Raw genomic sequence first — 27,736 nt, 5'->3', positions numbered from 1 at the left:
AAAAACCAACAAAGTGTTTCACTATTTTTTCTATTATAATGCTTTCTGCGATAAATTCAACATGTCCAATTTTAAAAGTATGAACCCTGATTTATTTTTGTTTGCATTTGCATGGTTTAACTCTCTCCATCATTTAATGTTAGTGTTTCTGAGTCATTTTTAAGTACAGCGGTTTTGCTATGTAATGAGATCTGAAAACATATCCTTTAAAAAGTGACTTTAGCTGATTTTATTTAAATGGTAGGCACTTATAGGCTTAGTTTGTCAAGTTATTTCATGTTATGTTTTCTGTTTTAAATGTCTTTAATATATTTTCTTTACTTTTTTGTGTATTTCTTCTGAAGCTTGGGAAGGGTTATATTTTTAATCTGCTAGTTTTGCTTTAATTATAAAAAACACATTTAATCCTCTCTCCTTTAGATAGTATTCTTTGCTTATAATGAACAATGGTGGAATTAGTATATTTCCACTTTCTCCACCTTTCCCTTCTACTTCTCTACTACCCAAATTTTGGTTAATTATTTTATTTCTCCAATGTTTATCATTAAAAGTATCTGAGTTTTTATATTATTTTATCTAGTTACAATGATGGTTTGATCTCAGTTATGAAAGATGAACTTACTACCATAGAAAAAGCTAGCCATTTTCCTCTAGTTCTTCTCTTCCTTAATTACTTAATTTCTATATTATCAGAATTTACAGAATTTATATTTTTAAAATTTGTACTCATAATCTCTACATGTATTTTAATTGTAGCCCTACATTTCAATGGGTTCAATCCTTACTGCTAGACTTTCTTCCACTTATGTCCTCGTTATTTCTAGAGGCCTGTTATGAACTCAGCATGACCATTGTATTAGTTTCCCATTGCTGCAGTAGCAAATTACTACAAACTCAGTGGCTTGAACAACATAAATTGATTATCCTTCAGTTCTCTAGGGCAAAAGTTAGATGAATTTCTCACCAAGCAGAAATCAAGGAGTCAGTAGAGCTCTGTTCCTTTCTAAAGGCTCTAAGTGAGAATTGTTTTTTTTTGTTGTTGTTGTTGTTTTGTTTTGAGATGAAGTTTTGCTCTTGTTGCCCAGGCTGGAATGCAACGGCAAGATTTTGGCTCACCACAATCTCTGCCTCCTGGGTTCAAGCAATTCTCCTGCCTCAGACTCCCGAGTAGCTGGGATTACAGGTGTGCACCACCACGCCCAGCTAATTTTGTATTTTTAGTAGAGATGGGTTTCTCCATGTTGGCCAGGCTGGTCTCGAACTCCCGACCTCAGGTGATCCGCCTGCTTCGACCTCCCAAAGTGCCGGGATTACAAGCATGAGCCACTGTGCCCGGTCGAGAATTGTTTTATTGTACATTCAGGTTGTTGCAACTGTAGCACTAGCATTCCTGTTTCCTTTGAGGCTGTCAGATGAAGGTGATATCTAGCTTGTAGATGCTGCCTCCATGCCTTGGCTTCTGGCCCCTTTTCTCCATCTTTCACACCAGCAATGGTGGGTAGGAGTCCCTCTCACACTTTGAATTTTCTTGCATCTCTCTGACTCAGTCTTCTGTCTCCCTCTTCCAGTTTTAATAAGGACACATGTGATCACACTAGGATCATGTGAATAATCCAGGATGTTTTCTCTATTTTTAAAGTAAACTTAATACCATCTCTGAAGTTTCTGTTTGCATATAAAGTAATATATTCACAGGTTGCAGGGATCGAACATCTTTGGAAGGCAATTTTTCTGCCTACCACAATGACCAAGCTGCTTTAAGATCCTCTTTTTGTATCACAGAAGAGAAGCCAGTGAACAGTTTCCCAGAATCCTCTCCCCGAAATGATTCTGGATTACAGTATTCCAGTAAGAGGCACTTGCATGAATGAGATTTAAAAGGTGGAAGAGAACAGTCTATTATACTCTGGGGTAGTTGCAGACAGGTGCATAGGCAGATGTGAAAGTCACACGGGCTTCTTAGTAAGCACTTAAGAGATATCTGCTTTGTTGTGGCAGAATGAGATAGCTATTGGGAGCTTCCTCGAGATTCTTGAAAATCACAACAGCTTCTTAGCACATAAATCATGTAATTTATGATATGAAGTAAGCATCTTGCTTTGCTTTAGTGAATTGTCATATTCCTTTCTAAGTATGGATTGCTTCCAGTGTTTTATCCTTTGTATTTAAATTTGTAAAATTTCCCCAAAAGTTTCTTTAATGTGAAAGTTTTTGCCAGTGTTACTTCCTTTGGGACATCTTCATTCTTCCCATTACAACCACTTTCCAATTTCACGTGCAGTGTTTTGTTTGCTGATTTATTTCTTGCATTTTCATTCTTTGTCCAATTCCATCTTTCTGTTGTCCATGTATCTAAAATGTCACATAGCTTTATCACTGAAAGGAAAGGAGGCAACACAATTAACATGCTTTGCTATGTATGCATTAAATATTAGATGTGCAGTGACCAATTACTGACAGTCTTTGTAGAAAGTGATGTGATTGGCCATTTATGATGCACGTCTGTTATTTATATAATGAAATGTGGACTGAAGAGTTAGCAGCAAAATACGTACTTTATGGAATAACCAGTGGGTATACAGTGGTACCCGACATCTGAACTACGTTTTGTGGGAGTAGTGTTAGTTAACTAAGCCATTACGTACTTGTTTTTTTAGGGCTGCTATAACAAAGAAGCACAGACTGGGTGGCTTAAACAACAGAAATTTATTTATTTGTAACAGCTCTGGAGGTTAGAAGTAAAAGATCGAGGTGTTCGCAGGGCTGCTTCCTTCTGGGGGTTGTGAGGGAAGGATCTGTTCTAGGCCCCTCTCCTTAGCTTGTAGATGGCAGTCTTTTCTCTGTATTTTCACACTGTTCTCCCTTTGGGTGTGTGCACCCAAATTTCCTCTTTTTACAGGGACACCAGTCAGAATAGATCGTACCCTAATGAATTCATTTTAACCAAATTATCTCTGCAAAGACTCTATCCCCAAATAAGGTCACATTCTGAGGTACTGGGGAACTGGACTTCAAAACAGCAATTTCAAGACGGGTAACTGAAACGTTGGTATAAAGACATACGCTTTTGGGAGTTTGGAAAATCGAGTAGAATATATTTCCCGTGTGTCATTTTTGAAGATGCTACTAAAGTTCACATTTAGCTATATCTCTCCTAGGGCCCTTTCAGGTAAATGGAAGCTACTCTCTCTTGGTACAAAAGCGTTCTGTGTCTTTATACTTGAATGACAGTTTCGTTATGTTTAGAATTTTTGTATCATCAGCTTTTCTTTTGTTGAGGTCTTTGAAGTTAATATTCCAGTCTTTTTTCTTTTAATTTAGGTATATTTATATAAATTAGAAGCATAAACAGTATGTGTTCAGTTTGACTAGTTTTAGCAATTGTATAGAGCCATATAACCACCACCATAGTCAAATATAGAGCATTGTCATCACCCCCCAAATTTCTCTGTGTCTCTTTGCAGTCAGTCTCCCTTGTACACCCAGCCCCAGCCAATCTCCCTTCTCATTTCTATAACCAGGAAGCAGTTTCCCCTGTTCTTGGATTGTATATAAATTGAACCATACAGGTATGTTACTCTTATGTGTCTGTATTTCATTCAAAATAATGCTTTTGAGATTAATCTTTGTCTTGTGTGTATTAGTAGTTTTCTGAGTGGTATTGATTACAGGAATGTGCTACAATGCATTTTAAACATTCCTCTGTCGATGGGCATTTGAGTTGTTTCCAGTGGTTTACGTACATTCTAGTAGAAAATTTTTGTGAACATGTTTTTATTCTAGAAACCGATAGTGGGCCGTGGTGTAGGTGTACCTTTAACTGTTTAAGAAACTACCTGTAATCCCAGCACTTTGGGAGGCCAAGGCGGGCGGATCATTTGAAATCAGGAGTTTGAGACCAGCCTGACCAACATGGTGAAAACCCATCTCTACTAAAAACACACAAAAATTAGCCGAGTGTGGTGGCACATGCCTGTAGTCCCAGCTACTCGGGAGGCTGAGGCAGGAGAATTGCTTGAACCCGGGAGACAGAGGTTGCTCTGAGCCGAGATCACGCCACTGCACTCCAGCCTTGGAGACAGATTAAGACTCTGTCTCAAAAAAAGAAAAAAAAGAAAAAAAAAAGAAACTACCAAACAGTTCTACAAAGTGGATGCACCATTTTATATTCCTACCAGCAGTGTGTGAGAATTCCGGTGATTTTGCATTTTCAATATCATTAAGGGAATTATGCATTTAAAAAATTTTAGCCATCCAAATTTTAGTATAAAATGGTATCTTATTGTATCTCCTTTACAATAATGATGTTAAGAACCTTTTCATATATCTATTTGCCATTCTCATATCTTCTTTTGTGAATTAGTTTATTCAAGACTTTTGCCCATTAGAAAAACCTGGGTTGTTTGCCTTTTGTTTATAATTAATAAACCATTTTTAGAGAAGTTTCAAGTTTACAGAAAAATTGGGCAGAAAATAGATTTTTCCCATTTACCCCAATACTCTCCCACACACAGTTTCTCCTATTACTAACATCTTGCATTAGTGTAATACATTTGTTACAATTGATAAGCCAATGTCAATACATTATTATTGACTAAAGTCTATAGTTTACATTAGGGTTCACTTTCTCTGTTGTACATTGTGTGGCTACTGAAAAATATATAATAACATATATCCACCATTATAGTATTGTAAAAAATAGTTTCGGCTGGGCGTGGTGGCTTACACCTATAATCTCAGCACTTTGGGAGGCAGAGGCGGGTGGATCACCTGAGGTCAGGAGTGCGAGACCAGCCTGACCAATATGATTAACCCTCATCTCCACTAAAAATACAAAAATTAGATGGGTGTGGTGGCATGTGCCTGTAATCCCAGCTACTTGGGAGGCTCAGACAGGAGAATCGCTTGAACCTGGGACTCGGAGGTTGCAGTGAGCCAAGGTCGTATCGTTGCACTCCAGCCTGGGCAACAACAGAGAAACTCTGTCTCAAAAAAAATAAATAAATAAAATAAGAATAGCTTGATTGACCTAAAAATCGTCTGTCCACCACCTATTCATTTCACTCTCTCCCCAAACCTGGAAACCACTGATCTTTTTACTGTTTCCATTGTCTTTACCAGAATGTCATATAGTTGGAATCATACAGTATGTAGTCTTCTCCTATTAGCTTCTTTCACTTAGCACTATGTGTGTCTTTTCACTCAGCTATATGCGCACATGTCTGTTAATATGGTTTGGATGTTTGCACCCTCAAAATCTCATCTTGAAATGTGATTCCCAGTGTTGGAGGTGGGGCCTGGTGAGAGGTATTGGATAATAGGGGTGGATCCCTCATTAATCCTTCAGCACCATCCACTTGGTGATAAGTGAATTCTCACTCAGTTAGTTCACATGAGATCTGGTTGTTCAAAAAGTATGAGACTTCCCACTTCTCTCTATCTTACTGCTGCTTTCACCACATGGCACACTGGCTCCCCTTTGCCTTCTTCTGTGATTGTAAGCTTCCTGAAACCCTCACCAGAAGCAGATGCTGTCATGCTTCTTTACAGCCTGCAGAACCATGAGCCAATTAAACCTTTTTTCTTTATAGATTACTCAGTCTCAGGCATTTCTATATAGCAATGCAAGAATGGACTAATACCAAAAATTGGTACCAAAGAATGGGCTATTGTTATAACAATATCTAAAAATGTAGAAACAGCTTTGGAGCTGGTTATTGGGCAGAGGTTGGAAGAGTTTGGAGGACTTAGGAGAAGACAGGAAGATGAGGTTAAGTTTGGAACTTCTTAGAGACTAAATGATTGTATGCAAAAATGCTGATAAGAATACAAACAGTGAAGTCCAGACTAATGAGGTCTCCGATGGAAATGAGGAAGTTATTGGAAACTGGAATAAAGGTCACTCATATTATACTCTAGCAAAGTGCTTTGCTGCATTGTGTTTACGTCCTAGGGATCTATGGAAGTTTGAACTTAGGAGTAAATGACTTACGGTATGTGACAGAAGAAATTTCTAAGCAGCAAAACATCTAAGATTTGGCCTGGATGCTTTTAACACTCTGTGATCAGATATGAGAGAAAAGAAATAAATTTGGAACTTATATTTAAAAGGGAAGCAGGGTATAAAAATTTGGAAATGGGCAGCCTGGCCAATTTTGGTAAAGGAAAGAGCATTTTCAAAAGAGGAATTCAAGAGGGCTGTGGAGCAACCACGTGCTAGGGAGACTAGCATGACTAAAAGCCAGCCAGCTACTTATAGCCAAGACAATGGGAAAAAGGCCTCAAAGGCATTTCAAAAATTTTGAAGACAGTTTCTCCCCTCACAGGCCCAGAGCCCTGGGAAGAAAGAATGGTTTCACGGGCCAGGCCCAGGGCCCTGCTGCCCCAAAGAAGCCTCAAGACACTGCTTCCTGCATACAGGCAACCCCAGTTCCAGCCTCAGATCAAAAGGTCCCAGGTACAGCTTGGGATGCTTTGGAGGGCACAAACCATAACCCATGGTGGCCTCCACAGAACAATAAGCCTGCAGGTGCACAGAATGCAAAAATGAAGGAGGCTTGGCAGCTTCGACCAAAATTTCAGAGGATGTATCAGAAAGTCTGGGTACCCAGACAGAAACCTGCCACAGGGGCACAGCACCACAGAGAAATTCTACTAGGTCAGTACTGAGGGGAAATGTGGGGTTGAAGCCCCGACACAGAGTCTCCAATGAGGCATTGTCCAGTTGAGCTGTGGGAAGGGGGCCACCACCCTCTGGACTCTAGAATGATAGAGCCATGGGCAGCTGGCATACTGAATCTGGAAAAGCCACAGGTGTTCAACTCCAACTTGTGAGAGCAGCCACAGAGGCTTCACCCTGCAAAATCACAAGGGCAGAGCTGCCCAAGGTCTTGGGAGCCCACTCCTTGCACTGGTGTGCCCTGGATGTGGGACATGGTATCAGGGATTATTTTGAAGCTTTAAGGTTTAATGACTGCCCTGCTGGTTTCAGATTTGTGTGGGGCCTGTAGCCCATGTATTTTGGCTAAGTTCTCCTGTTTGAAATGAAAATGTATACCCGATGCCGGTACCACCATTATATCTTGGGAATAAGTAACATGCTTTTTATCTCATAGGCTCACAGGTGGAAGGAACTCTTCTCCACATGAGACTATGGACTTGGGACTTGGAACTTATGAGTTAATAACACCGGAACAAGTTAAGACTTTGGGAGACTATTGCAAAGGCATGATTGTATTTTGCAATGTGAGACAAACACAAAATTTGGGGGACCAGGGGCAGAATGATATGATTTGGATATTTTTAGTATTAGTCCATTCTCACACTGCTATAAAGAAATACCAGAGGCTGGGCGCGGTGGCTCACACCTGTAATCCCAGCACTTTGGGAGGCCGAGGTGGGTGGATCATGAGGTCAGGAGTTCAAGACCAGCCTGGCCAACATGGTGAAACCCCGTCTCTACTAAAAATACAAAAATTAGCTGGGCGTGGTGGCACGCACCTGTAGTCCCAGCTACTCAGGAGGCTAAGGCAGGAGAATTGCTTGATGCCGGGAGACAGAGGTTGCAGTGAGCCGAGATCGCACCACTGTACTCCAGCCTGGGAAACAAAGCGAGACTCTGTCTCAAAAATAAAAAAAAATAAAAAAAAAAATAAAGTAAAAAAGAAATACCAGAGACTGGGTAATTCATAAAGAAAAGAGGTTTAATTGGGTCATGCTTCCATAGGCTGTATAGGTAGAAAGATGAGGGACACATTAGGAAACTTTCAATCATGGTGGAAGGTGACAGGGAAGCAGCCTCACCTTACATGGCCAGAGCAGGAGGAACAGAGCAAAGGGAGAGATGGTGTATATTTTAAACAACCAAATCACATGAGAACTCACTATCATGAGAACAGCAAGTGAGAAATCCACCCCCATGATTCAATAACCTCCCACCAGGTCCCTCCTCCAACCCTGGGGATTACAATTCAACCTGAGATTTGGGCAGTGACACAAATTCAAACTATATCATTCTGCCCCTGACCCCTCCCAAATGTCATGTCCTTCTGACACTGCAAAATACAATCATCCATCTCAATAGTCCCCCACATCTTAACTCATTTCACCATTAACTCAGAAAGTCCGCAGTTCAGTCTCATCTAAGACAAGGCAAATCTCTTCTGCCTATAAGCCCATAAAATCAAAACCAAATTAGTTACTTCCAAGATACAACAGGGGTATAGGCATTTGGTAAATACTCCTTTTCCAAAAGGGAGAAATAGGCCAAAAGACAGGGGCCACAACCGCCACATAAGTCTGAAACCCAGCAGGGCAGTCATTAAACATTAAAGTTCCAAAATAATCTTTTTTGACTCCATGTCCCAAATTCAGGTCACACTGATATAAGGGGTGGGCTCCCAAGCCTTCAGCAGCTCCACCCCTGTGGCTCTGCAGGGCTCATCCCCGACAGCTGCTTTCCTGGGCTGGCACTGAGTGCCTGTGGCTTTTCCAGGTGCACAGTGCAAACTATTTCTGGAGATACCATTCTGGGGTCTGGAGGATGGTGGCCCTATTCTCACAGCTCCACTAGACAGTGCCCTGGTGGGAACATTTGTGAGTGCTCCAATCCCACACTTCCCCTCCACATGCCCTAGTAGAGGTTCCCCATGAGGGATCCACCCCTGCAGCAGACTTCTGCCTAGACATCCAGGCATTTCCATTTATCCTCTGAAATCTAAGCAGAGACTCCCAAACTCAACTCTTGCTCTCTGTGTACCTGCAGCCTTAACACCACATGGAAGCCACCAAGGCTTGTGGCTTGCACCCTCTGGAGCAGCGGCCTGAGATGTATCTCGGGCTCTTTCATCCACAGCTGGAGCTGGAGTGGCTGGGACACAGGGAGAAGGGTCCCAACATTGTGCAGGGCAGCAGGGTCCTAGGCCTGATCCACAAAACCATTTTTCTCCCCTAGGCCTCAGGGCATGTGATGGAAGGGGCTGCCTCAAAGGTCTCTGAAATGCCTTTGAGGCATTTTCCCATTGTCTTGGCTATTAACATTTAGCTCTTCTTTACTTAAGCAAACCTCCTCAGGAAATGGGTTTTTCTTGACTACCACATGGTTAGGCTGCAAATTTTCCAAACTTTTATGCTCTGCTTCTCTTTTAAATGTAAGTTCCAACTTCATAACATCTGTGTGCTATGCAGACGAGAATATGCTTTTGGAAGCAGCCAGACTACATCTTGAATGCTTTGCAACTTAGACATTTCTTCTTGCAGATACCCTAAATCATCTCTCTCAAATTTAAAGTTCCACAGATCCCTATAGCAGGGGCACAATGCTACCAGTCTCTTTGCTAAAGCATAGCAACAGTGAGCTTTACTCCATTCCCAATAAGTTCCTCATCTCTACCTGAGGCCTCTTCAGACTGGACTTCACTGTTCATATCACTATTAGCATTTTGGTCACAACCATTCAACAAGTCTCCAGGAAGTTCCAAACTTTCCCTCATCTTCCTGTCTTCTTCTGAACCCTCCAATCTATTCCAACCTCTGTTCATTCCCCAGTTCCAAACCTACTTCCACATTTTCAGTATCTTTACAGCAATGCCCCAATTCCTGGTACCATTTTTCTGTTTTAGTCCATTCTTGCACTGCTATAAAGAAATACCTAAGACGGGGTAATTTATAAATAAAAGGGATATAATTGGCTCACAGTTTTGCATAGCTGTGGAGGCCACAGGAAACTTTTTTTTCTTTTTTTTTGAGACGGAGTCTTGCTCTGTCACCCAGGCTGGAGTGCAGTGGCGCAATCTCAGCTCACTGCAAGCTCCGCCTCCTGGGTTCACGCCATTCTCCTGCGTCAGCCTCCCGAGTAGCTGGGACTACAGGTGCCCGCCACCATGCCCGGCTAATTATTTGTAATTTTAGTAGAGATGGGGTTTCACCGTGTTAGCCAGGATGGTCTCGATCTCCTGACCTCGTGATCCACCTGCCTCGGCCTCCCAAAGTGCTGGGATTACAGGCGTGAGCCACCGTGCCCAGCCAGCCACAAGAAACTTTCAATCATGGCACAAGGGGAAGGGGAAGGGGAAGCAGGCACAACTTCACATGGCCCGAGCAGGAGACAGAGAAGGGGGAGATGCTACACACTTTTAAGCAACCAGATCTCCTGAGAATTCACTCACTATCATGAGAACAACAAGGGGAAAATCCATTCCCATGATTCAATCACCTCCAACCAAGCCACTCCTCCAACACTAGGGATTAGAATTCGACATGTGATTTCAGTGGGGATACAAATCCAAACCACGTCACTTTGTCTCCTTCAAATCTCATGTTGTTAGGTGATTCCCAGTGTTGGAGCTGGGACCTAGTGAGAGGTGACTCAATCATGAGGCAGATCCTTCATAAAGGGTTTAACCTCATTCACTTGATTATAAAGGAATAGTCACTCTTAATTCACCTGAGACCTGATTGTTAAAGTTTCTGGGACCACCTCTCTCTCTCTTGCTCTTGCTCTTGCTCTTGCCATGGAACATACTGGCTCCCCTTCACCTTCCACCATGATTGTAAGCTTCCTGAGGCTGCACCAGAAGCAGCTGCTGGCACACTTCCTGTATAGCCAGCAGAACCATGAGCTAATTAATCCTCTTTTCTTTATAAATTACCCAGTCTCAAGTATTGTTTTATAGCAATACAAGAATGGATTAATACATATACCTTGTTTTTTCAAGGTTTGACAGCTAACTTCTTTTATTTCTGAATAATATTCCATTTGATGTACTACAGTTTATTCATTGTTGAAGGATGTCTTGGTTGCTTTCAAGTTTTGGCAACTATAAATAAAGCTGCTAAAACCATTCATGTGCAGGTTTTTATGTGGATATGTTTTCAAGTCACTTCATTAAATACTAAGGAATGCAATTGCTAAATAGTAAGAGTATGTTAAGCCTGTGTATGAAACTGTCCAATTATTTTCTAAGGATGTTTTTCTTTAATTGTTGATTTTAGGAGTAATTTATATGTTTATATATTCTTAATAAACACTTATATTTATATATTCTAAAATTTTTATATGTTCTAGGTAGTATTCCTTTGAGGGTGTATATGTTTATATATTCAGTGGTTTGTACTTTCATTTTCTTAGCGGTATCTTTTTTTTTTTTTTTTGAGACAGAGTTTTGCTCTTGTGTTATAGGGCAAGAAAATGGGGGTCATGACCAACTCAGTATACCACTGGAGGCTATATGAGCAAACACCAAACTGCTGTCATGAAAGCAAGATGTTGGAAAACTAACAACTGCATCTGCCGCCAGAAGGGGTGCTGAGGGCAGTCATGCCTCAAGCACAGTGTTCCTTGTGATTATCTATAGGAACATCTGAAGCCTGTTGTACAAAGAAAGCAATTATGTGTACCTGTGATAAATCAAGCAGCTGACCAACCATTACCTCTTCCTCCCTGCTCTTTCTACCTAATAAATATGAAGGGCTGTAGAAGCTCAGGGCTGCCTTTCCTCACTAGAAGCAAGGAGCCCCCTGACCCCTTCTTTTAAAACAGATCCTCTTGTTTTTGTCTCTATTTCTGCGTTCGTCCCCCTTTGTTCACTCTCGTAGAAACCATCAGCGACAAGTGGCGCCTTGAACACAGACAGTGAGCAAAGAAGGTCTGCTGGAGGAGAGAACGTGAAACTGACAAGACAAACGAGAAACCCCGGGAGGAGTGTGGCGGCAGCAGATATAAGGTTAGTGCCCTAAAGAGGGACTGGGAACAGGACGTTTTCTTAATCAGGGTAACATGGGGCAGAATTTTTCTATTGAGGAGCAACATTATGTGCAGTTGCTTGAAGTTTTACTTAAACAATCTGGTGCTCAGGTTAGTTCTCAAACACTAAGATGCTGCAGGAGGTTATCACGCATAACCCATGCTTTCCACAGATAGGCACTCTTGATGTGGAAAATTGGGACAGAGCAGGAGAAGGATTAAAACGAGCTCATCGAAAAGGTCTTAAAGTTGATCCTTGTGTTTTTTCTGCTTGGAGTTTAGTTCGTACTGTCCTTCTGCCATTATCTCCTTCTTATTCTGCTAGACAGCAGGAGTCATGTTCTGAGTCTAAAAATTTAAAAGAATCTTTTGTCCCACCCACAGTACCAATTAAAAATAATAAACAGGGGAGGGAGGATGAAAATTGGCCTGTGTCACCCCCTCCAGTAGCAGAAACATCTGTACCACCTCCTTCAGTAGCAGAAATAGAGACCCCAATACAAAGAATTTTACGCTCTGCTGCTATAGCTGGACAGCCCTTAGGACCTTGCACTTTTCCCATTTCCATAAGGCCCAATCCAAATAATCCACAGCAGTTTATTCATGAACACACCACACTAGAGTTTAAGTTGCTGAACGAATTGAAAGCTAGTATAGTGAATAATGGAGTCCAAAGCCCATTCACTTTAGGATTGTCAGAATCTATATTTGGTGCCATGCGTCTTCCACCATTTGATGTAAAGCATTTGGCTCGCACTTGTTTGTCTGCTAGTGTGTACCTGACATGGAATTTAAATTGGCAAGAACTGTGTGCAGACCAGGCTAGAAAGAATCGTGCTGCTGGACACGGAGACATTACAGAGGATATGCTATTAGGTAATCGCCCTTATTCAGACCCGCAACATGAAATGGCACTCCCAGATGCTGTTTATAAGCAGTGTGCCTTGGCTGCTAAATGCACCTGGGCCACAGGGGGCCCTTCCAGAGGAAGGGGTCCCCGTAAAATCATTTTTATGTATCATGCAAGAATTGCAGGAACCCTATGCACATTTTCTTGCAAGACTACAAGAGGCAGTGAAGCAACAGATTCCTCATACCACTGCTGCAGAAATGCTAACCTTAACTCTAGCTTTTGAGAATGCAAATGTGGATTGTAAACGTGCACTGGCACCTGTGAGATGTACAAAAACCTTGGGAAATTTTCTTAAAGCTTGTCCAGATGTGGGAACTGAGCTTTATCGCTCTACAATGATGGCTCAAGCAATGGCTAATTTAGTAATGGACAAATCTAAAAAGGGCCAAGGGGCGAATCTTAAAATGAGAAAATGTTGTAATTGTTGAAAAATCGGACATTTCAAAAAAGAATGCCGTCAGACCTCCGGGCAGAAGGGATCTTATAATGCAGTTCTCCACCCCCAAAAGAAAAAACGCCAGGACTTTGCCTTCTTGCAATAAAGGAAATCATTGGGCTAGTCAATGCCATTCCAAATTTCATCAGAATGGCACCCCCATGTCGGGAAACGAGAAGGGGGCCTGAACCCAGGCCCCACAAACAATGAGGGCATTCCCAATCCAGGCCACAGCCCTGTCTCAGGGATGGGTTCCCGGAGGCACATTGATTCCCTCTCCCCAGGAACACCCGGAAGCTCAGGATTAGATCTCCCAGTCAGAGAACAGGTTATATTAGTTGGAGGAGACAAACCCACCAAGATTCCCACTGGTATTTGGGACCTTTGCCAACAGAATATATGGGATTAATTTTGGCAAAAAGCTGTCTTAACTTACAGGGCATTACTATAGTCCCAAGAGTTATTGATTCTGATTATGAAGGAGAAATTCAAGTAGTGGTAATGTCACAAGATCTTTGGGTTTTTGAACTGGGAGAATATACTGCTCAGCTATTGCTTATTCCTTGCAAGTTACACCCTTCTCCACGTAAGGAGAAACAAGGGAATCAAGGATTTGAGAGTAAAAGTAGGAGGGAAATTTACCTATCCCAACTCATAGCTTCTAATCGACCTACCTGTACAGTGCAAATTACAGGAAAGACATTTTATGGGCTTATGGATACAGGAGCTGATGTGTCAGTAATATCTAAAGACAATTGGCCCCCATCCTGGCCCTTGCAATTAACTTCTACATCCTTAGTCGGAGTGGGAACAGCTCAAAGTGTTCAACAGAGTGCTGAGATTTTACCCTGTCTCAGACTAGATGGACAGTCATGTACTTTTCAACCTTATGTTGCAACTGTAGCTGTTAACCTATGGGGTTGAGACTTACAGCATGGGATATGAGACTTACAAATGAAACTATTGAGAATCCAGGATTTAAAATGTTACAGAAAATGGGATATCAGAGCAAAAAAGGCTTAGGAAAGTCCCTACAGGGAAAGCCTGAGCCTATATTAATAACTGGGCAAACATACAGAATTATGTAATATTATTCTGCTGATCACTAGTGCTTTTTTGTTTTTGTTGTTGTTGTTGTTGTTGTTTATTTATTTATTTTTTGCTCTGTCGCCAGGCTGGATTGCAGTGGCACAATCTTGGCTCACTGCAACCTTTGCCTCCTGGGTTCAAGCAATTCTCCTGTCTCAGCCTCCTGAGTAGCTGGGATTACAGGCGCATGCCACCACACTCGGCTAATTTTTGTATTTTTAGTAGAGACAGGGTTTCATCATATTGGTCAGGCTGGTCTCAAACTCCTGACCTCAGGTGATCCACCCACCTCAGCCTCCCAAAGTGCTGGGATTACAGGTGTGAGCCACCGCACCTGGCCTTTACCAGTGTCTTAATGAGCAAAATAATTTTCTTTGTATGAAATCCAATTTGTAATTATTTTCTTTTATATAAAAAAGATAGAAACTTTGTAGTTGTCACTTTTATGTTAAGTCTATGATTAATGTTTGTACATGGAATAAGGTAAGGTTTGAGGTTGACTTTCTTTTCCAAATGGCTGAATGGTTGTTCCAAAAGTGAGAAATCAATATCAACAGCAATTTGCACTCCTAACCTTGAGATGTTTATTTCTGAAAACCAATCACTACTGAAGTTAATGAGTATTCCTTGGAGAAATGGATGATTCCAGGGCTGGGACGAGAAAAGTACAAGATGAGCCAGGAATATCATATTGTACAGGAAAGAAAGAAGTGCTCAAAGAATGAGATAAGCATGACAATAAGACACATAATCTAGCTTAAAGGGGTCTCAACTGGGCAAATCTGGAAAATGTAAGCATTGACATGAATAATGATAGTAATGGATTATAATCCAGTGCATTAGATAGGAATCCAGAGGTCCATACTAATATATATTTTGTATGTAAATGTATATATATATATCTATATATATTTTACATATATATATAGATATGTAAAAGAGAATGGAAAACATTCCTATAGAGTAGAATGTAATTACTATTAAATACTTCCTAAAACTTGCAAAATAATTATTTTACCTTTGGGGAGAAATCTGGCAGAAACCACCTTAAACAAGTGATAAAAGTTACCACCAACAGTGATAGAAAAAATTGAAATCATGTGCTTTCTGATATGAGGCACTCAGAAAAAACATTATACTTTTTTTTTTTTTTTTTTTGAGACAGAGTCTCCTTGCTCTGTTGCCCAGGCTGGAGTGCAGTGGCACGATCTAGGCTCACTGCAACCTCCACCTTCCAAGTTCATGCCATTCTCCTGCCTCAGCCTCCCAAGTAGCTGGGATTACAGGTGCCCGCCACCACGCCTGGCTTATTTTTTGTATTTTTAGTAGAGATGGAGTTTCACCGGAAAAACACTACACTAGTGAAGAAAATGCATAATATTTATCTAATAATGAATAAACACCAGGAATTGAGGGACATTTTTAGTTACTAGCCTGCACTTTTCAAAACTGCCAAGGACATGGCAAGGAAAAGACTGAAGAATGGATCCAGACTGTGGAGACTGAAGAGACATGATAACTGTATTAGTCCATTTTCATATTGCTATGAAAAAATACCTGAGATTGGGTAATCTATAGAGAAAAAGAGGTTTAATGAACTCACAGTTCCACATGGCTAAGGAGGCCTCACAATCATGGCAGAAGGTGAAGGAGGAGCAAAAGGCATGTCTTACATGGCAGCAAGCAAGACTGCATGCGCAGGGGAACAGCTCTTTATAAAATAATCAGATCTCATAAGACTTACTCACTATCACAAGAAAAGCACAAGAAAAAAACGTGCCTCCATGATACAATTACCTCCCACTTGGTCCCTCCCATGACACGGGGATTATGGGAACTACAATTCAAGATGAGATTTGGGTGGGGACACAGCCAAACAATTTCATTCCATCCCTGACCCCTCCCAAATCTCATGTCCTCATATTTCAAAACCAATCATGCCTTCCCAACAGTCCCCCAAAGTCGTAACTCATTTCAGCATTAACTCAAAAGCCCAAGTCTAAAGTCTCATCTGAGATAAGGCAAGTCCCTTCCGCCTATGAGCCTGTAAAATCAAAAGCAAGTTAGTTACCTCCTAGATACAATGGGGATACAGGCGTCAAGTAAATACACCCATTACAAATGAGAGAAATTGGCCAAAGGGGCTACAGATTCCATACAAGCCCAAAATCCAGTGGGGCCATCAATCAAAATGATCTCCTTTGACTCGATCTCCATCTCCTTTGATCATGTCTCACATCCAGGTCACACTGATGCAAGAGGTGGGCTCCCTTGGGGAGCTCTGCTTCTGTGGCTTTGCAGGGTACAGCGCCCCCCCACCCCCGCCGGTGGTTGCTGTCATGGCTGGCATTGAGTGTCTGTGGCTTTTCCAGGAACACACTGCAAGCTGTAAGTGGGTCTACCATTCTGGGGTCTGAAGCATGGTGGCCCTCTTCTCACATCTTCACTAGGGAGTGCCCCAGTGGGGACTCTAAGTGGGAGCTCCGACCCCAGATTTCCCTTCTGTACTGCCCTAGCAGAGGTCCCCCATGAGGGCCCTGCCCCTGGAGCAAACTTTTGCCTGAACATCCAGGCATTTCCACACATCATCTGAAGTCTTGGCGGAGGTTCCCAAACCTCAATTCTTGGCTTCTGTGCACCTGCAGGCTCAACACCATGTGGAAGCTGCCAATGCTTGGGGCTTGCACTCTCTGAAGCCACAGCCCGAGGTGTACCTTGGCCCCTTTACCCTCGGCTGGAGTTGCTGGAGCACAGGGCGCCAAGTCCTTAGGCTGCACACAGAAGGGGGGCCCTAGATTTAGCCCAGGAAACCATTTTTCACTCCTAGGCCTCTGGGCCTGTGATGGGAGGGGCTGTGTCTCTGACATGTCCCAGAGATATTTTCCCCATTGTCTTGGCTATTAGCATTTGGCTCCTCCTTACTTATGCAAATTTCTGCAGCTGGCTTTAATTTCTCCCCAGAAAAAGGGTTTTTCTTTTCTATTGCATCGTCGGGCTACAAATTTTCCAAACTTTTATACTCTGCTTCCTCTTGAGTGCTTTGCTGCTTAGAAATTTCTTCTGCCAGATACCCTAAATCATGTCTCTCAAGTTCAAAGTTCTACTGATCTCTACAGCAGGGGCAAAATGCCACCAGTCTCTTTATATTGCAAGAGTGACCTTTGCTCCAGTTACCAAAAAGTTCCTCATGTCCATCTGAGACCACCTCAGCCTGGACTTTATTGTCCACAGCACTAGCAGCATTTTAGTCAAAGCCATTCAACAAGTCTCTAGGAAGTTCCAAACTCCCACATCCTCCTGTCTTCTGAGCCCTTCAAGTGTCTAGGAAGTTCCAAACTTTCCTACGTTTTCCTATCTTCTTCTGAGCCCTCTAAACGGTTCCAACGTCTGCCCGTTATCCACTTCCAAAGTTGCTTCCACATTATTGGGTATCTTAATAGCAGTACCCCAGTCTATCCATACTAAATTACTGTATTAGTCCATTTTCATACTGCTATGAAGAAATATCTGAGACTAGGAAATTTGTAAAAGAAAATAGGTTTAATGGACTCACAGTTCCACATGGCTGGGGAGGCCTCACAATCATGCCAGAAGGCAGAGGAGGAGCAAAGGCACATCTTACATGGCAGCAGGCCAGAGAGCATCTGCAGGGGAACTGCCCTTTATAAAACCATCAGATCTCATGAGACTTATTCACTATCATGAGAAGAGGATTGGAAAAACCCACCCCAATGTTTCAATCACCTCCCACCAGGTCCCTCCCATATCACGTGGGGATTATACAAGCTACAACTCAAGATGAAATTTGGGTGGGGACACAGCCAAACCATATCAATAACTAAATATAATACATGCTCCAGGCTTGGAACTTGGATCTAAAAATTTCATTTTGGGTACAGTTGAAGGAAATCTTAATGGGGTAAGTGGAAGCATTATATTAATTTTAAGCTCCTTGATTTCGATAAGACTGTGGTTTTGTAGGATAGTGTACTTGTTTTTCGAAAATGCTCACTGAAATACCAAGTGGTAATGAGCCTTTCTGTTTGCAACTCTCAAATGGTTCAGAAAAAGGATTATGTAAGCACATACACATATATACATACAAATATTGAAATAGAGAACAAGAGTAAGTCAAACTTGGTAAAAAGATAGCAATTGGCAGCTGGGCACGGTGGCTCATGCCTGTAGTCCCAGAACTTTGGGAGGTCGAGGCAGGCAGATCACGAGGTCAGGAGATCGAGACCATCCTGGCTAACATGGTGAAACCCCGTCTACAAAAACTTAGCCGGGCGTGGTGGCAGGCACCTGTAGTCTCAGCTACTCGGGAGGCTGAGGCAGGAGAATGGCATGAACCCAGGAGACAGAGCTTGCAGTGAGCCGAGATCACGCCACTGCACTCCAGCCTGGGTGACAGAGTGAGACTCCATCTCAAAAAAAAAAAAAAAAAAAAAAAAAAGCAGATACCAATTGGCTCACCTGGGGGTTAGAATATCTAGGAATTCATAAAATTCTTACAAGATATTTTATAAATTTGAAATGATTTCAAGACAACTTTAGAAAGAATGGATAAGAATTAATGTGTCAAAAACAATTTACACTTTAAAACTTACTGTCATACTATTTTTTTAAATTTGAAACACATCAAACATCAATTCTGTGAGAAAGTATTTTTTACTCACTTTTTATAAATGAAGAAAAATAAGGAAATTTAGATTTAGAGAATCTGGAATTTTGTCCATGATATAAAATGTCATATGTAGAATCTGCACCAGGTTTTATCACCTCCAAGTCCAGTGTTTTTTTATAGTTTCATGCTGTCTTTGAAGATGATGTCTTAATGTTTGCCATGTATAAGTTGTTCATCTCTGGACCTTTGCTTTTTCATTTAATCTGTTTTCATTGGTGGGCCATTCTGCAGGTCCTTTTCTCATTTAGAAACACTGAAACTCTTACAGTAAATGACTGAAACTGTCCCCTGCAACAGTAAACTTCTGTGATTCCATTCCCATTTTTCCCAAACAGTGATGTACTGGCAGGAACCAGCATGAAATTTGAGAAAGAGGCTGGGAATTATCCTTATACAGCTCAAACCTCCACTTAATGAGAATTTTTCTTCAAATAATCCATTTCCTGAATTGAGACAAATTATCACTGAGTATTGTTTGTTTGTTTGTTTTTGCAATTAGAGTTATCATCAGTTTAAAATAATGGATTAAAAGATGTTAATTGCAAGCCACATGGTAGTCTCAAATCAAAAAACCTACATCAGATACACACAAAAAAAATTAAAAGTAAGAAATTAAAACATACCGCCAGAAAAAAAAAAAAAACTTTCACAAAAGGGAAGAGAGGGAAAAAAAGAGGGAAGGAAGACCACAAAACAACTAGATAAACAAATTTTAAAATGGCAGGAGTAAGTCCTTACTTATCAATAATAACATTGCATGTAAATGAAATAAACTCTACAAACCAAAGAAACAGAGTGACAGAATGGATTTTTAAAAAGACAAAATTGGTCAGGCACAGTGGCTCACATGTGTAATCCCAGCACTTTGGGAGGCTGAGATGGGTGGATCACCTGAGGTCAGGAGTTCGAGACCAGCCTAACCAACAAGGAGAAACCCTGTCTCTACTAAAAATACACAGCGGGAATACTAAAGCAGACAAGCTTCTGGGACACTTAAAACTCGGCCAGGCGCAGTGGCTCACGCCCAGCACTTTGGGAGGCCAAGGTGGGCAGATCACAAGGTCAGGAGTTCAAGACCAGCCTGGTCAATATGGTGAAACCCCGTCTCTACTAAAAAAAAATAACAATAATAATAATAATACAAAAATTAGCTCTAATGCCTACAAAAAGACATTTCACATAGACATACATAGATGCAAAACAAAGAGGTGGAAAAAGATATTCCATGTGAATAGAAACCAAAAAAGAGCGGGAATAGCTATACTTATCTCAGAAAAAATAGATTTTAACACAAAAACTATAGCTATAAAGAAGCTTGTTATCTAATTAAAAAGCAGTCAATTCAGAAAGAGGTTATAATAATTTTAAAAGTATATGCATGCAACACTGGAGCACCTCAATATATAAAGCAAATATTCTTAGAGCTAAAGAGAGAGATAGACCCCAATACAATAACAGCTGGGGACTTCAACACCTCATTTTCAGGATTGAACAGATTATCCAGACAGAATATCAACAAAGAAACATCAGACCTAATCTGCACTATAGACCAAATGGATCTAATAGGTATTTACAGAACATTTCATCCAATGGCTGCAGAAAACACACTTTTCCTCAGCTCATGGATTATCCTCAAGGATAGCCCGTAGGTTGGGACACAAATTAGTCTTAAAACATTCAAAAATTGAAATAATATCAAGTATCTTATTTGATCACAATGGAATAAAACTAGAAATCAGTAACAAGAGAAAATTTAAAATCTACACAAATACATGGAAATTAAACAATATTTTCCTAAATGAGAAGTGAAACAGTAAGGAAATTTAAAAGAAAATTAAAATATTTCATGATACAAATGAAAATGAAAACACAACATATCAAAACCTATGGGGTACAGCAAAAGCAGTACTAAGAAGGAAGTTTGAACTATAAGTGCCTACATCAAAAAAGAAGAAAAACTTCAAAATATACAACTTAAGAATGCATCTTAAAGAACTAGAAAAGCAAGAGGAAATCAAACCCAAGGCTGGTAGAAGAAAAGAAATAATGAAAATCACAGCAGAAATAAACAAAATTTAAAACCAAAAATAGAAAAGATCAACAAAATGAAAAGTTGATTTTTCAAAAACATAAAGAAAATTGACAAACTTTTAGTCACACCAAGAAAAAATGAGAGAAGAACCAAATAAATAAATCAGAGATAAAAAAGGAGACATTGCAACTGACACCACAGAGATTCACAGGATCATTAGAGACTACACTGAGCAACTATATGCCAATATATTGGAAAACCTAGGAGAAAGGGATAAATTCCTAGACACATGCAACCTACTTAGATTGAACCATGAAGAAATTCAAAACCTGAATAGACCAATAACAAGTAATGAAGTTGAAACCATAAGTAAAAGTCTTGCAGCAAAGAAAATCCTGTGACCCGATGGCTTCACAGATGAATTTTATCAAATGTTTAAAGAAAAACTCTTATCAATCTCACTCAAACAACTCCAAATGACAGAGGAGAAGGGAATACTTGTAAACTCATTCTATGAGGCAACTATAACCCTGATACCAAAACCAGACAAAGACAGATCAAAAAAGACTACTACAGGCCCACAACCCTGATGAACACTGATGCAAAAATTCTCAACAAAATACTAGTAATCCAAATTCAACAACACAATAAACACATCATTCATCATTACCATATGAGATTTATCCCTTGGATGCAAGGATGGTTCAACACACAGAAATCAATTATTGTGATACATCATATTGAGAAGTGACAGCGTGCTGGCAGTCCTCACAGCCCTCGCTCACTTTCGGCACCTCCTCTGCCTGGGCTCCCACTTTGGTGGCACTTGAGGAGCCCTTCAGCCCACCGCTGCACTGTGGGAGCCCCTTTCTGGGCTGGCCAAGGCCGGAGCCGGCTCCCTCAGCTTGCCCGGAGGTGTGGAGGGAGAGGCGCGGGCGGGAACCAGGGCTGCGCGCACTGCTTGCGGGCCAACGCGAGTTGCAGGTGGGCGTGGGCTCGGCGGACCCCGCACTCGGAGCGGCCCCAGGATAGCAGCCACGGAGGGTGTGCTGGGTCCCCCAGCAGTGCCGGCCCACCGGTGCTGCGCTCGATTTCTGGCCAGGCCTTAGCTGCCTTCCCGCAGGGCAGTGCTTGAGACCTGCAGCCTGCCATGCCTGAGCCTCCCCCCGCCTCCGTGGGCTCCTGTGCAGCCCGAGCCTCCCCGATGAGCGCCGCCCCCGATCCATGGCACCCAGTCCCATCAACTACCCAAGGGCTGACGAGTGTGGGTGCACTGCGCAGGACTGGCAGGCAGCTCCACCTGCAGCCCCAGTGCGAGACCCACTGGGTGAAGCCAGCTGGGCTCCTGAGTCTAGTGGGAACTTGGAGAACCTTTATGTCTAGCTAAAGGACTGTAAATACACCAATCAGCACTCTGTATCTAGCTCAAGGTTTGTAAACACACCAATCAGCACCCTGTGTCTAGCTCAGGGTTTGTAAATGCACCAATTCGCACTCTGTATCTAGCTACTCTGGTGGGGACTTGGAGAACCTTTGTGTGGATACTCTGTATCTAGCTAATCTGGTGGGGAGGTAGAGAACCTTTGCGTCTAGCTCAGGGATTGTAAACGCACCAATCAGCGCCCTGTCAAAACAGACCACTCGGCTCTACCAATCAGCAGGATGTGGGTGGGGCCAGATAAGAGAATAAAAGCAGGCTGCCCCAGCCAGCAGTGGCAACCCGCTCAGGTTCCCTTCCACATTGCGGAAGCTTTGTTCTTTCACTCTTTGCAATAAATCCTGCTGCTGCTCACTCTTTGGGTCCACACTGCCTTTATGAGCTGTAACTCACCGCGAAGGTCTGCAGCTTCACTCCTGCCTGAGCCAGCGAGACCACGAACCCACCAGAAGGAAGAAACTCCAAACACATCCGAACATCAGAAGGAACAAACTCCAGACGCGCCACCTTAAGAGCTGTAACACTCACCGTGAGGGTCCGCAGCTTCATTCTTGAAGTCAGTGAGACCAAGAACCCACCAATTCTGGACACAATATCAACTGTATGAAAGACAAAAATTACAACCATTTCACCGATGTGGAAATAGCATGTGATAAAATTCAACATCCCTGTAAGATAAAAACCCTAAAAAAAACTGGGTATAGAAGGAACAAAAGTCATATGCAACATACTCACAACTAGTGTCATACTGAACAGGGAAATATTGAAAGCCTTTTGTCTAAGATCTGGAATACAACAAGGATGCCCACTTTCATCATTGTTATTCAATATAGCACTGGAAATCCTGGCTAGATAAATTAGACAAGAGAAAGAAATAAAGGGCATCCAAATTGGAAAGGAAGAATTCATATTATACTTGCTTGCAAATGATGATGGTATATTTGGAAAAAACTAAAGACTCCATAAAAAACTATTAGAATTGAACAAACTCAGTAAAGTTGCAATGTACAAAAATCAGTAACATTTCTATATGCCAACAGCAAATAATCTGAAAAAGAAATCAAGAAAGTAATCCCATTTACAACAGCCAAATATAAAACAAAATACCTAGGAATTAACCAAAGCAAATGATCTCTGCAATGAAAACTATAAAACATTAATACAAGAAAATGAAGACACAAAAAAATGGAAAGATATTTTATGATCAGACATTGGAAAAATCAATACTGTCAAAATGTCCATACTATTCAAGGCAATCTATAGATTCAATGCAATCTCTATCAAAATACCATTGACATTCTTTACAGAAATAGGAAAAATAATCCTAAAATTTATATGGAATCATAAAAGACCCAGAACATCCAAAGCCACTGTGAGCAAAAGAAGAAAACTGCAGGAATCACATGAACATGACTTCAAATTATACTACAGAGTTATAGCAACCAAACCAACATGGTATTAGTATAAAAGCAGATACAAAGACCAATGAAACAGAATAAAGAACACAGAAACAAATGTACTTATTTACACCCAACTGATTTTCAACACAGGTGCCAAGTACATATCCTGGAAAAAGGACACTCTGTTCAATATATAGGGCCAGGAAAATTATATATCCATCCATATGCAGAAGAAAGAAACTAGACCCCTATCTCTTGCCATATACAAAAATGAAATCAAAATGGATTAAAGACTTAAATCTAAGATCTCAAACCATAAAGTTACTAAAAGAAAACATTCAGGAAGCCCGGGCGCGGTGGCTCATGCCTGTAATCTCAGCACTTTGGGAGGCTGAGGTGGGTGGATCGCCTGAGGTCAGGAGTTCAAGACCAGCCTGGCCAATATGGTGAAACCCCCATCTCTACTAAAAATACAAAAATTAGCCAGACATGGTAACATGTGCCTGTAATCCCAGCTACTCTGGAGACTGAGGCAGGAGAATCACTTGAATCTGGAAGGTGGAGGTTGCAATGAGCCGAGATCATGCCATTGCACTCCAGCCTGGGTAACAGAGTGAGACTCCACCTCAAAAAAAAAGAAGAAACATTGGGGAAAATCTCTAGGACATTGGTCTGGGCAAAAATTTCTTGAGCAGTACCCCACAAACACAAGCAACCAAGGTAATCACGGACAAATGGAATCACATCAAGTTAAAAAGGTTCTGTACAACAAAGAAATGAATCAACAAAGTGGAGAGACAACCAACAGAAAGGGAAAGAATATTAGCAAACAATCCATCTGACAAGGGATTAATAACCACAATAATGTAAGGAGCTTAAACAACTCTATAGGAAAAAATCTAATAGTCCTTTGAAAAATTGGGCATAAGATCTGAATAGACATTTCTCAGAAGAATACATACAAATGGCAAACAAGCATATGAAAAGGTGCTCAACATCACTGATCAGAGTAATGCAATTATGAACTACAATGAGATATCATCTCACACCAGTTTAAATGGCTTATATCCGAAAGTCAGGAAATAACAAATGCTGGCAAGGATGTGGAGAAAAGGGAACCCTTCTACACTGCTGGTGGGAATGTAAATTAGCCACTAAGGAGAACAGTTTGGTGGTTCCTCAAGAAAATAAAAGTTGAGACACCATATGATCCAGTAATCCCACTGCTGGGAACATACCCAAAAGAAAGGAAATCAGTGTATTGATTTCCTCATACTGATGGGTATCTGCAATCTCGTGTTTGTTGCATCACTGTTCACAATAGCCAAGATTTGGAAGCAATGTAAGTGTCCATCAACAGATGAATGGATACAGAAAATGTGGTACATAGACACAATGCAGTACTATTCAGCCACAGAAAATAATGAGATCCTGTCATTTGCAAACACATACAACGGAACTGGAGGACATTATGTTCGGTGAAACAAGCCAGTCCTAGAAAGACAAACTTTGCATGTTTTGATTCGTTTGTGGGAAATAAAAATTAATACAATTGAACACATGGAGATAGAGAGTAGAATGATAGTTACCAGAGGCTGGGAAGGGTAGTGGGGGCCTAGGGGGGAAGTGGGGGTGGTTAATGAGTCCAAAAATATAGTTAGAAAATAGAAAGTATAAGCAAGGCTGGGCGCAGTGGCTCACGCCTGTAATCCCAGCACTTTGGGAGGCTGAAGCAGGCGGATCATTTGAGGTCAGGAGTTCGAGACCAGCCCGGCCAACATGGTGAAACTCCGTCTCTACTAAAAATATAAAAATTAGCTGGGAGTGGTTGTGGGTGCCTGTAATCCCAGCTACTCAGGAGGCTGAAGCAGGAGAATTGCTTGAACCTGGGAGGCAGAGGTTGCAATGAGCCAAGATCCTGCCACTGCACTCCAGCCTGAGCAACAGACTGAGACTCCGTTTCAAAAAAAAAAAGAATAAACAAGACATAGTATTTGGTAGCACACACGGTGACTATAGTCAATAATAATTTATTGTACATTTAAAAACAACTAAAAGAGTAAAATTAGAATGTTTGTAACACAAAGAAATGATAAATTCTTGAGGCGACAGGTATCCCATTTGCCCTGATGTGTTTATTACGTATTGTATGCCTGTACCAAAATATCTCATGTACTCCACAAAAAATACATCTACTATGTACCCACAAAAATTAAAAATTAAAAACAAAAATAATCACTGAGTGTTTAGGAGATGCCAAGGGCCATGAAGGAGGCTAGCAGGAAAGCCCAGAGAACCTGAGAGGAGAGGATGCTGGCTCAGGTGATGCAGGCCAGAGAAACTTCTAAGGCCGAGTGAAACCCTGTTTTCTCTTTTTCATATGTCCCTGGAACTGCTGTCCTCTCCAAGGAAGACCACCATGGTCTACAGTGATGAAAAGTTTCTGGAGATATAATTGCCTCTTTACTCTGAGAGGAGATTGTGTATCCATATCCCAGATGTAGTATGGATTTTTTCCAGATTGATAGGACAAAATAGAAAATGTAAATGATGAGTTAATGGGTGCAGCACACCAACATGGCACATGTATACATATGTAACAAACCTGCACACTGTGCACATGTACCCTAGAACTTGAAGTATAATAAAATATATATATATAAGAGAAAAAAAAAGAATCTATGCTTTCAACAAAGCAAGAGGCTTATGTAAGAGAAAACCACCACAAAATACAAGATTTTCAAGGTGATCATCATTGCTACTGTTAACTAGAAATTACCCAGTAAAAGTACTGTGAACTGCCAAAAAAAACAAAAAAAAAAGAAAAGAAAAGAAAATGTAACATGTAGGTCTTTGAACTATAATAATAAATGCCTTTTTTTCCCCTAAAAAACTTATAAGAGCAGAATGCTTTGAATTGACAAAAAGCAAGATCCTGATATAACCTTATTTTATTCTTCCAGCTAGTTATTCAAAGGTATACTTTAGACTTTTAAACTTCATGGGTAAACTCATGGATACTAGGTTAACGTAAGAGAACTACCTACCTATTAAACTTCACATGCAGTTAATATGAGTCACTGCAATGCTACTAAATCTCAATTGTCTAGTGAACAATAATATGTAATCTGTGCACAAAAGTTTTTTGTAGTTTGCCAGATACTTTTATATGTTATGATTTGATATTCACTGCAGCCTTATGATATAGATATTAGTAGGATGCACTTTATTGATAAGGAAACAGAAGCTCAGAAAAAAGAATAAATGACTTACTCAAGCCACAAAGGTTGCAAGCAACAGTATGAAGACAGAACTCCTCTTTCCAAAAATTATTTTTTTTCCATAATGTTTCCCTGAAATGTGCTTCACTGCTTTTACATAGGCATACAGATTCCCTGGAGTAAACACGGCTGCTTTTGATTCTATCTTTGTCATACCATGACACTGCCAGTTTTCCCTACGTGCAGCATCCTTGATGTTACAGGGCAGCAATATGCTTACGTCTGCTTGACTACAGACACTCACACAAGGAAAGAGAGGCACTCATGCACAAGCACACGCTTCAGAGTTCCTCACAGGAGAGGATTACTTTTCATGTGTCCCAATTGTACCTGCAGGATTTTAATTTATGGAGATGACTGAGTGATGACACAGATAGGCCAATGTAATTGAAAGATTTTTGTTACTTACATTTCCCAATGTAAGTAGGAGGAGGCTCACCACATCATGCAGGGACACGTGGGTGAACACCAGGAGGCAGAAAGGAGTGAGTGGAAGCTATAGTCTTCACTGGCGTATCTGTGGGAAAGGCAAGGCAGGGCAGGCCAAACGGTTTAGAATGGGGTAGTTCGAATAATTCCAGCTGGTTTAGGGGGATAGGGCAGATCACTAGTTGTCTGATACCTGGCTTCAGGTTAATTTAGAGCAGGGAAAATATTGGCTTGGTACATGAGAACTAGATAAAGGAAGTAGTTTAAGAGTATGGGCTCTGGATGGCA

General features: G+C 41.2%; 1 long non-coding RNA gene across 1 annotated transcript; it reads right to left on the bottom strand.

Moving 5' to 3' along the window:
* Positions 1 to 327: 327 nt before the first annotated feature.
* LOC129138642 (uncharacterized) lies at positions 328 to 27,536 on the bottom strand. The gene is made up of 3 exons (XR_008541970.2): positions 27,429 to 27,536; positions 22,867 to 22,937; positions 328 to 2,376 (listed from the first exon to the last, which is right to left on the bottom strand). It is a non-coding gene; the product is annotated as an uncharacterized LOC129138642 (long non-coding RNA).
* Positions 27,537 to 27,736: the final 200 nt, after the last annotated feature.

This window comes from Pan troglodytes, chromosome X, assembly GCF_028858775.2.
Source record: "Pan troglodytes isolate AG18354 chromosome X, NHGRI_mPanTro3-v2.0_pri, whole genome shotgun sequence".
Taxonomy (NCBI): domain Eukaryota; kingdom Metazoa; phylum Chordata; class Mammalia; order Primates; family Hominidae; genus Pan; species Pan troglodytes.
The sequence above is the reverse complement of the archived record's forward strand: the minus strand, read 5'-3'. Positions and strand labels throughout refer to the sequence as shown.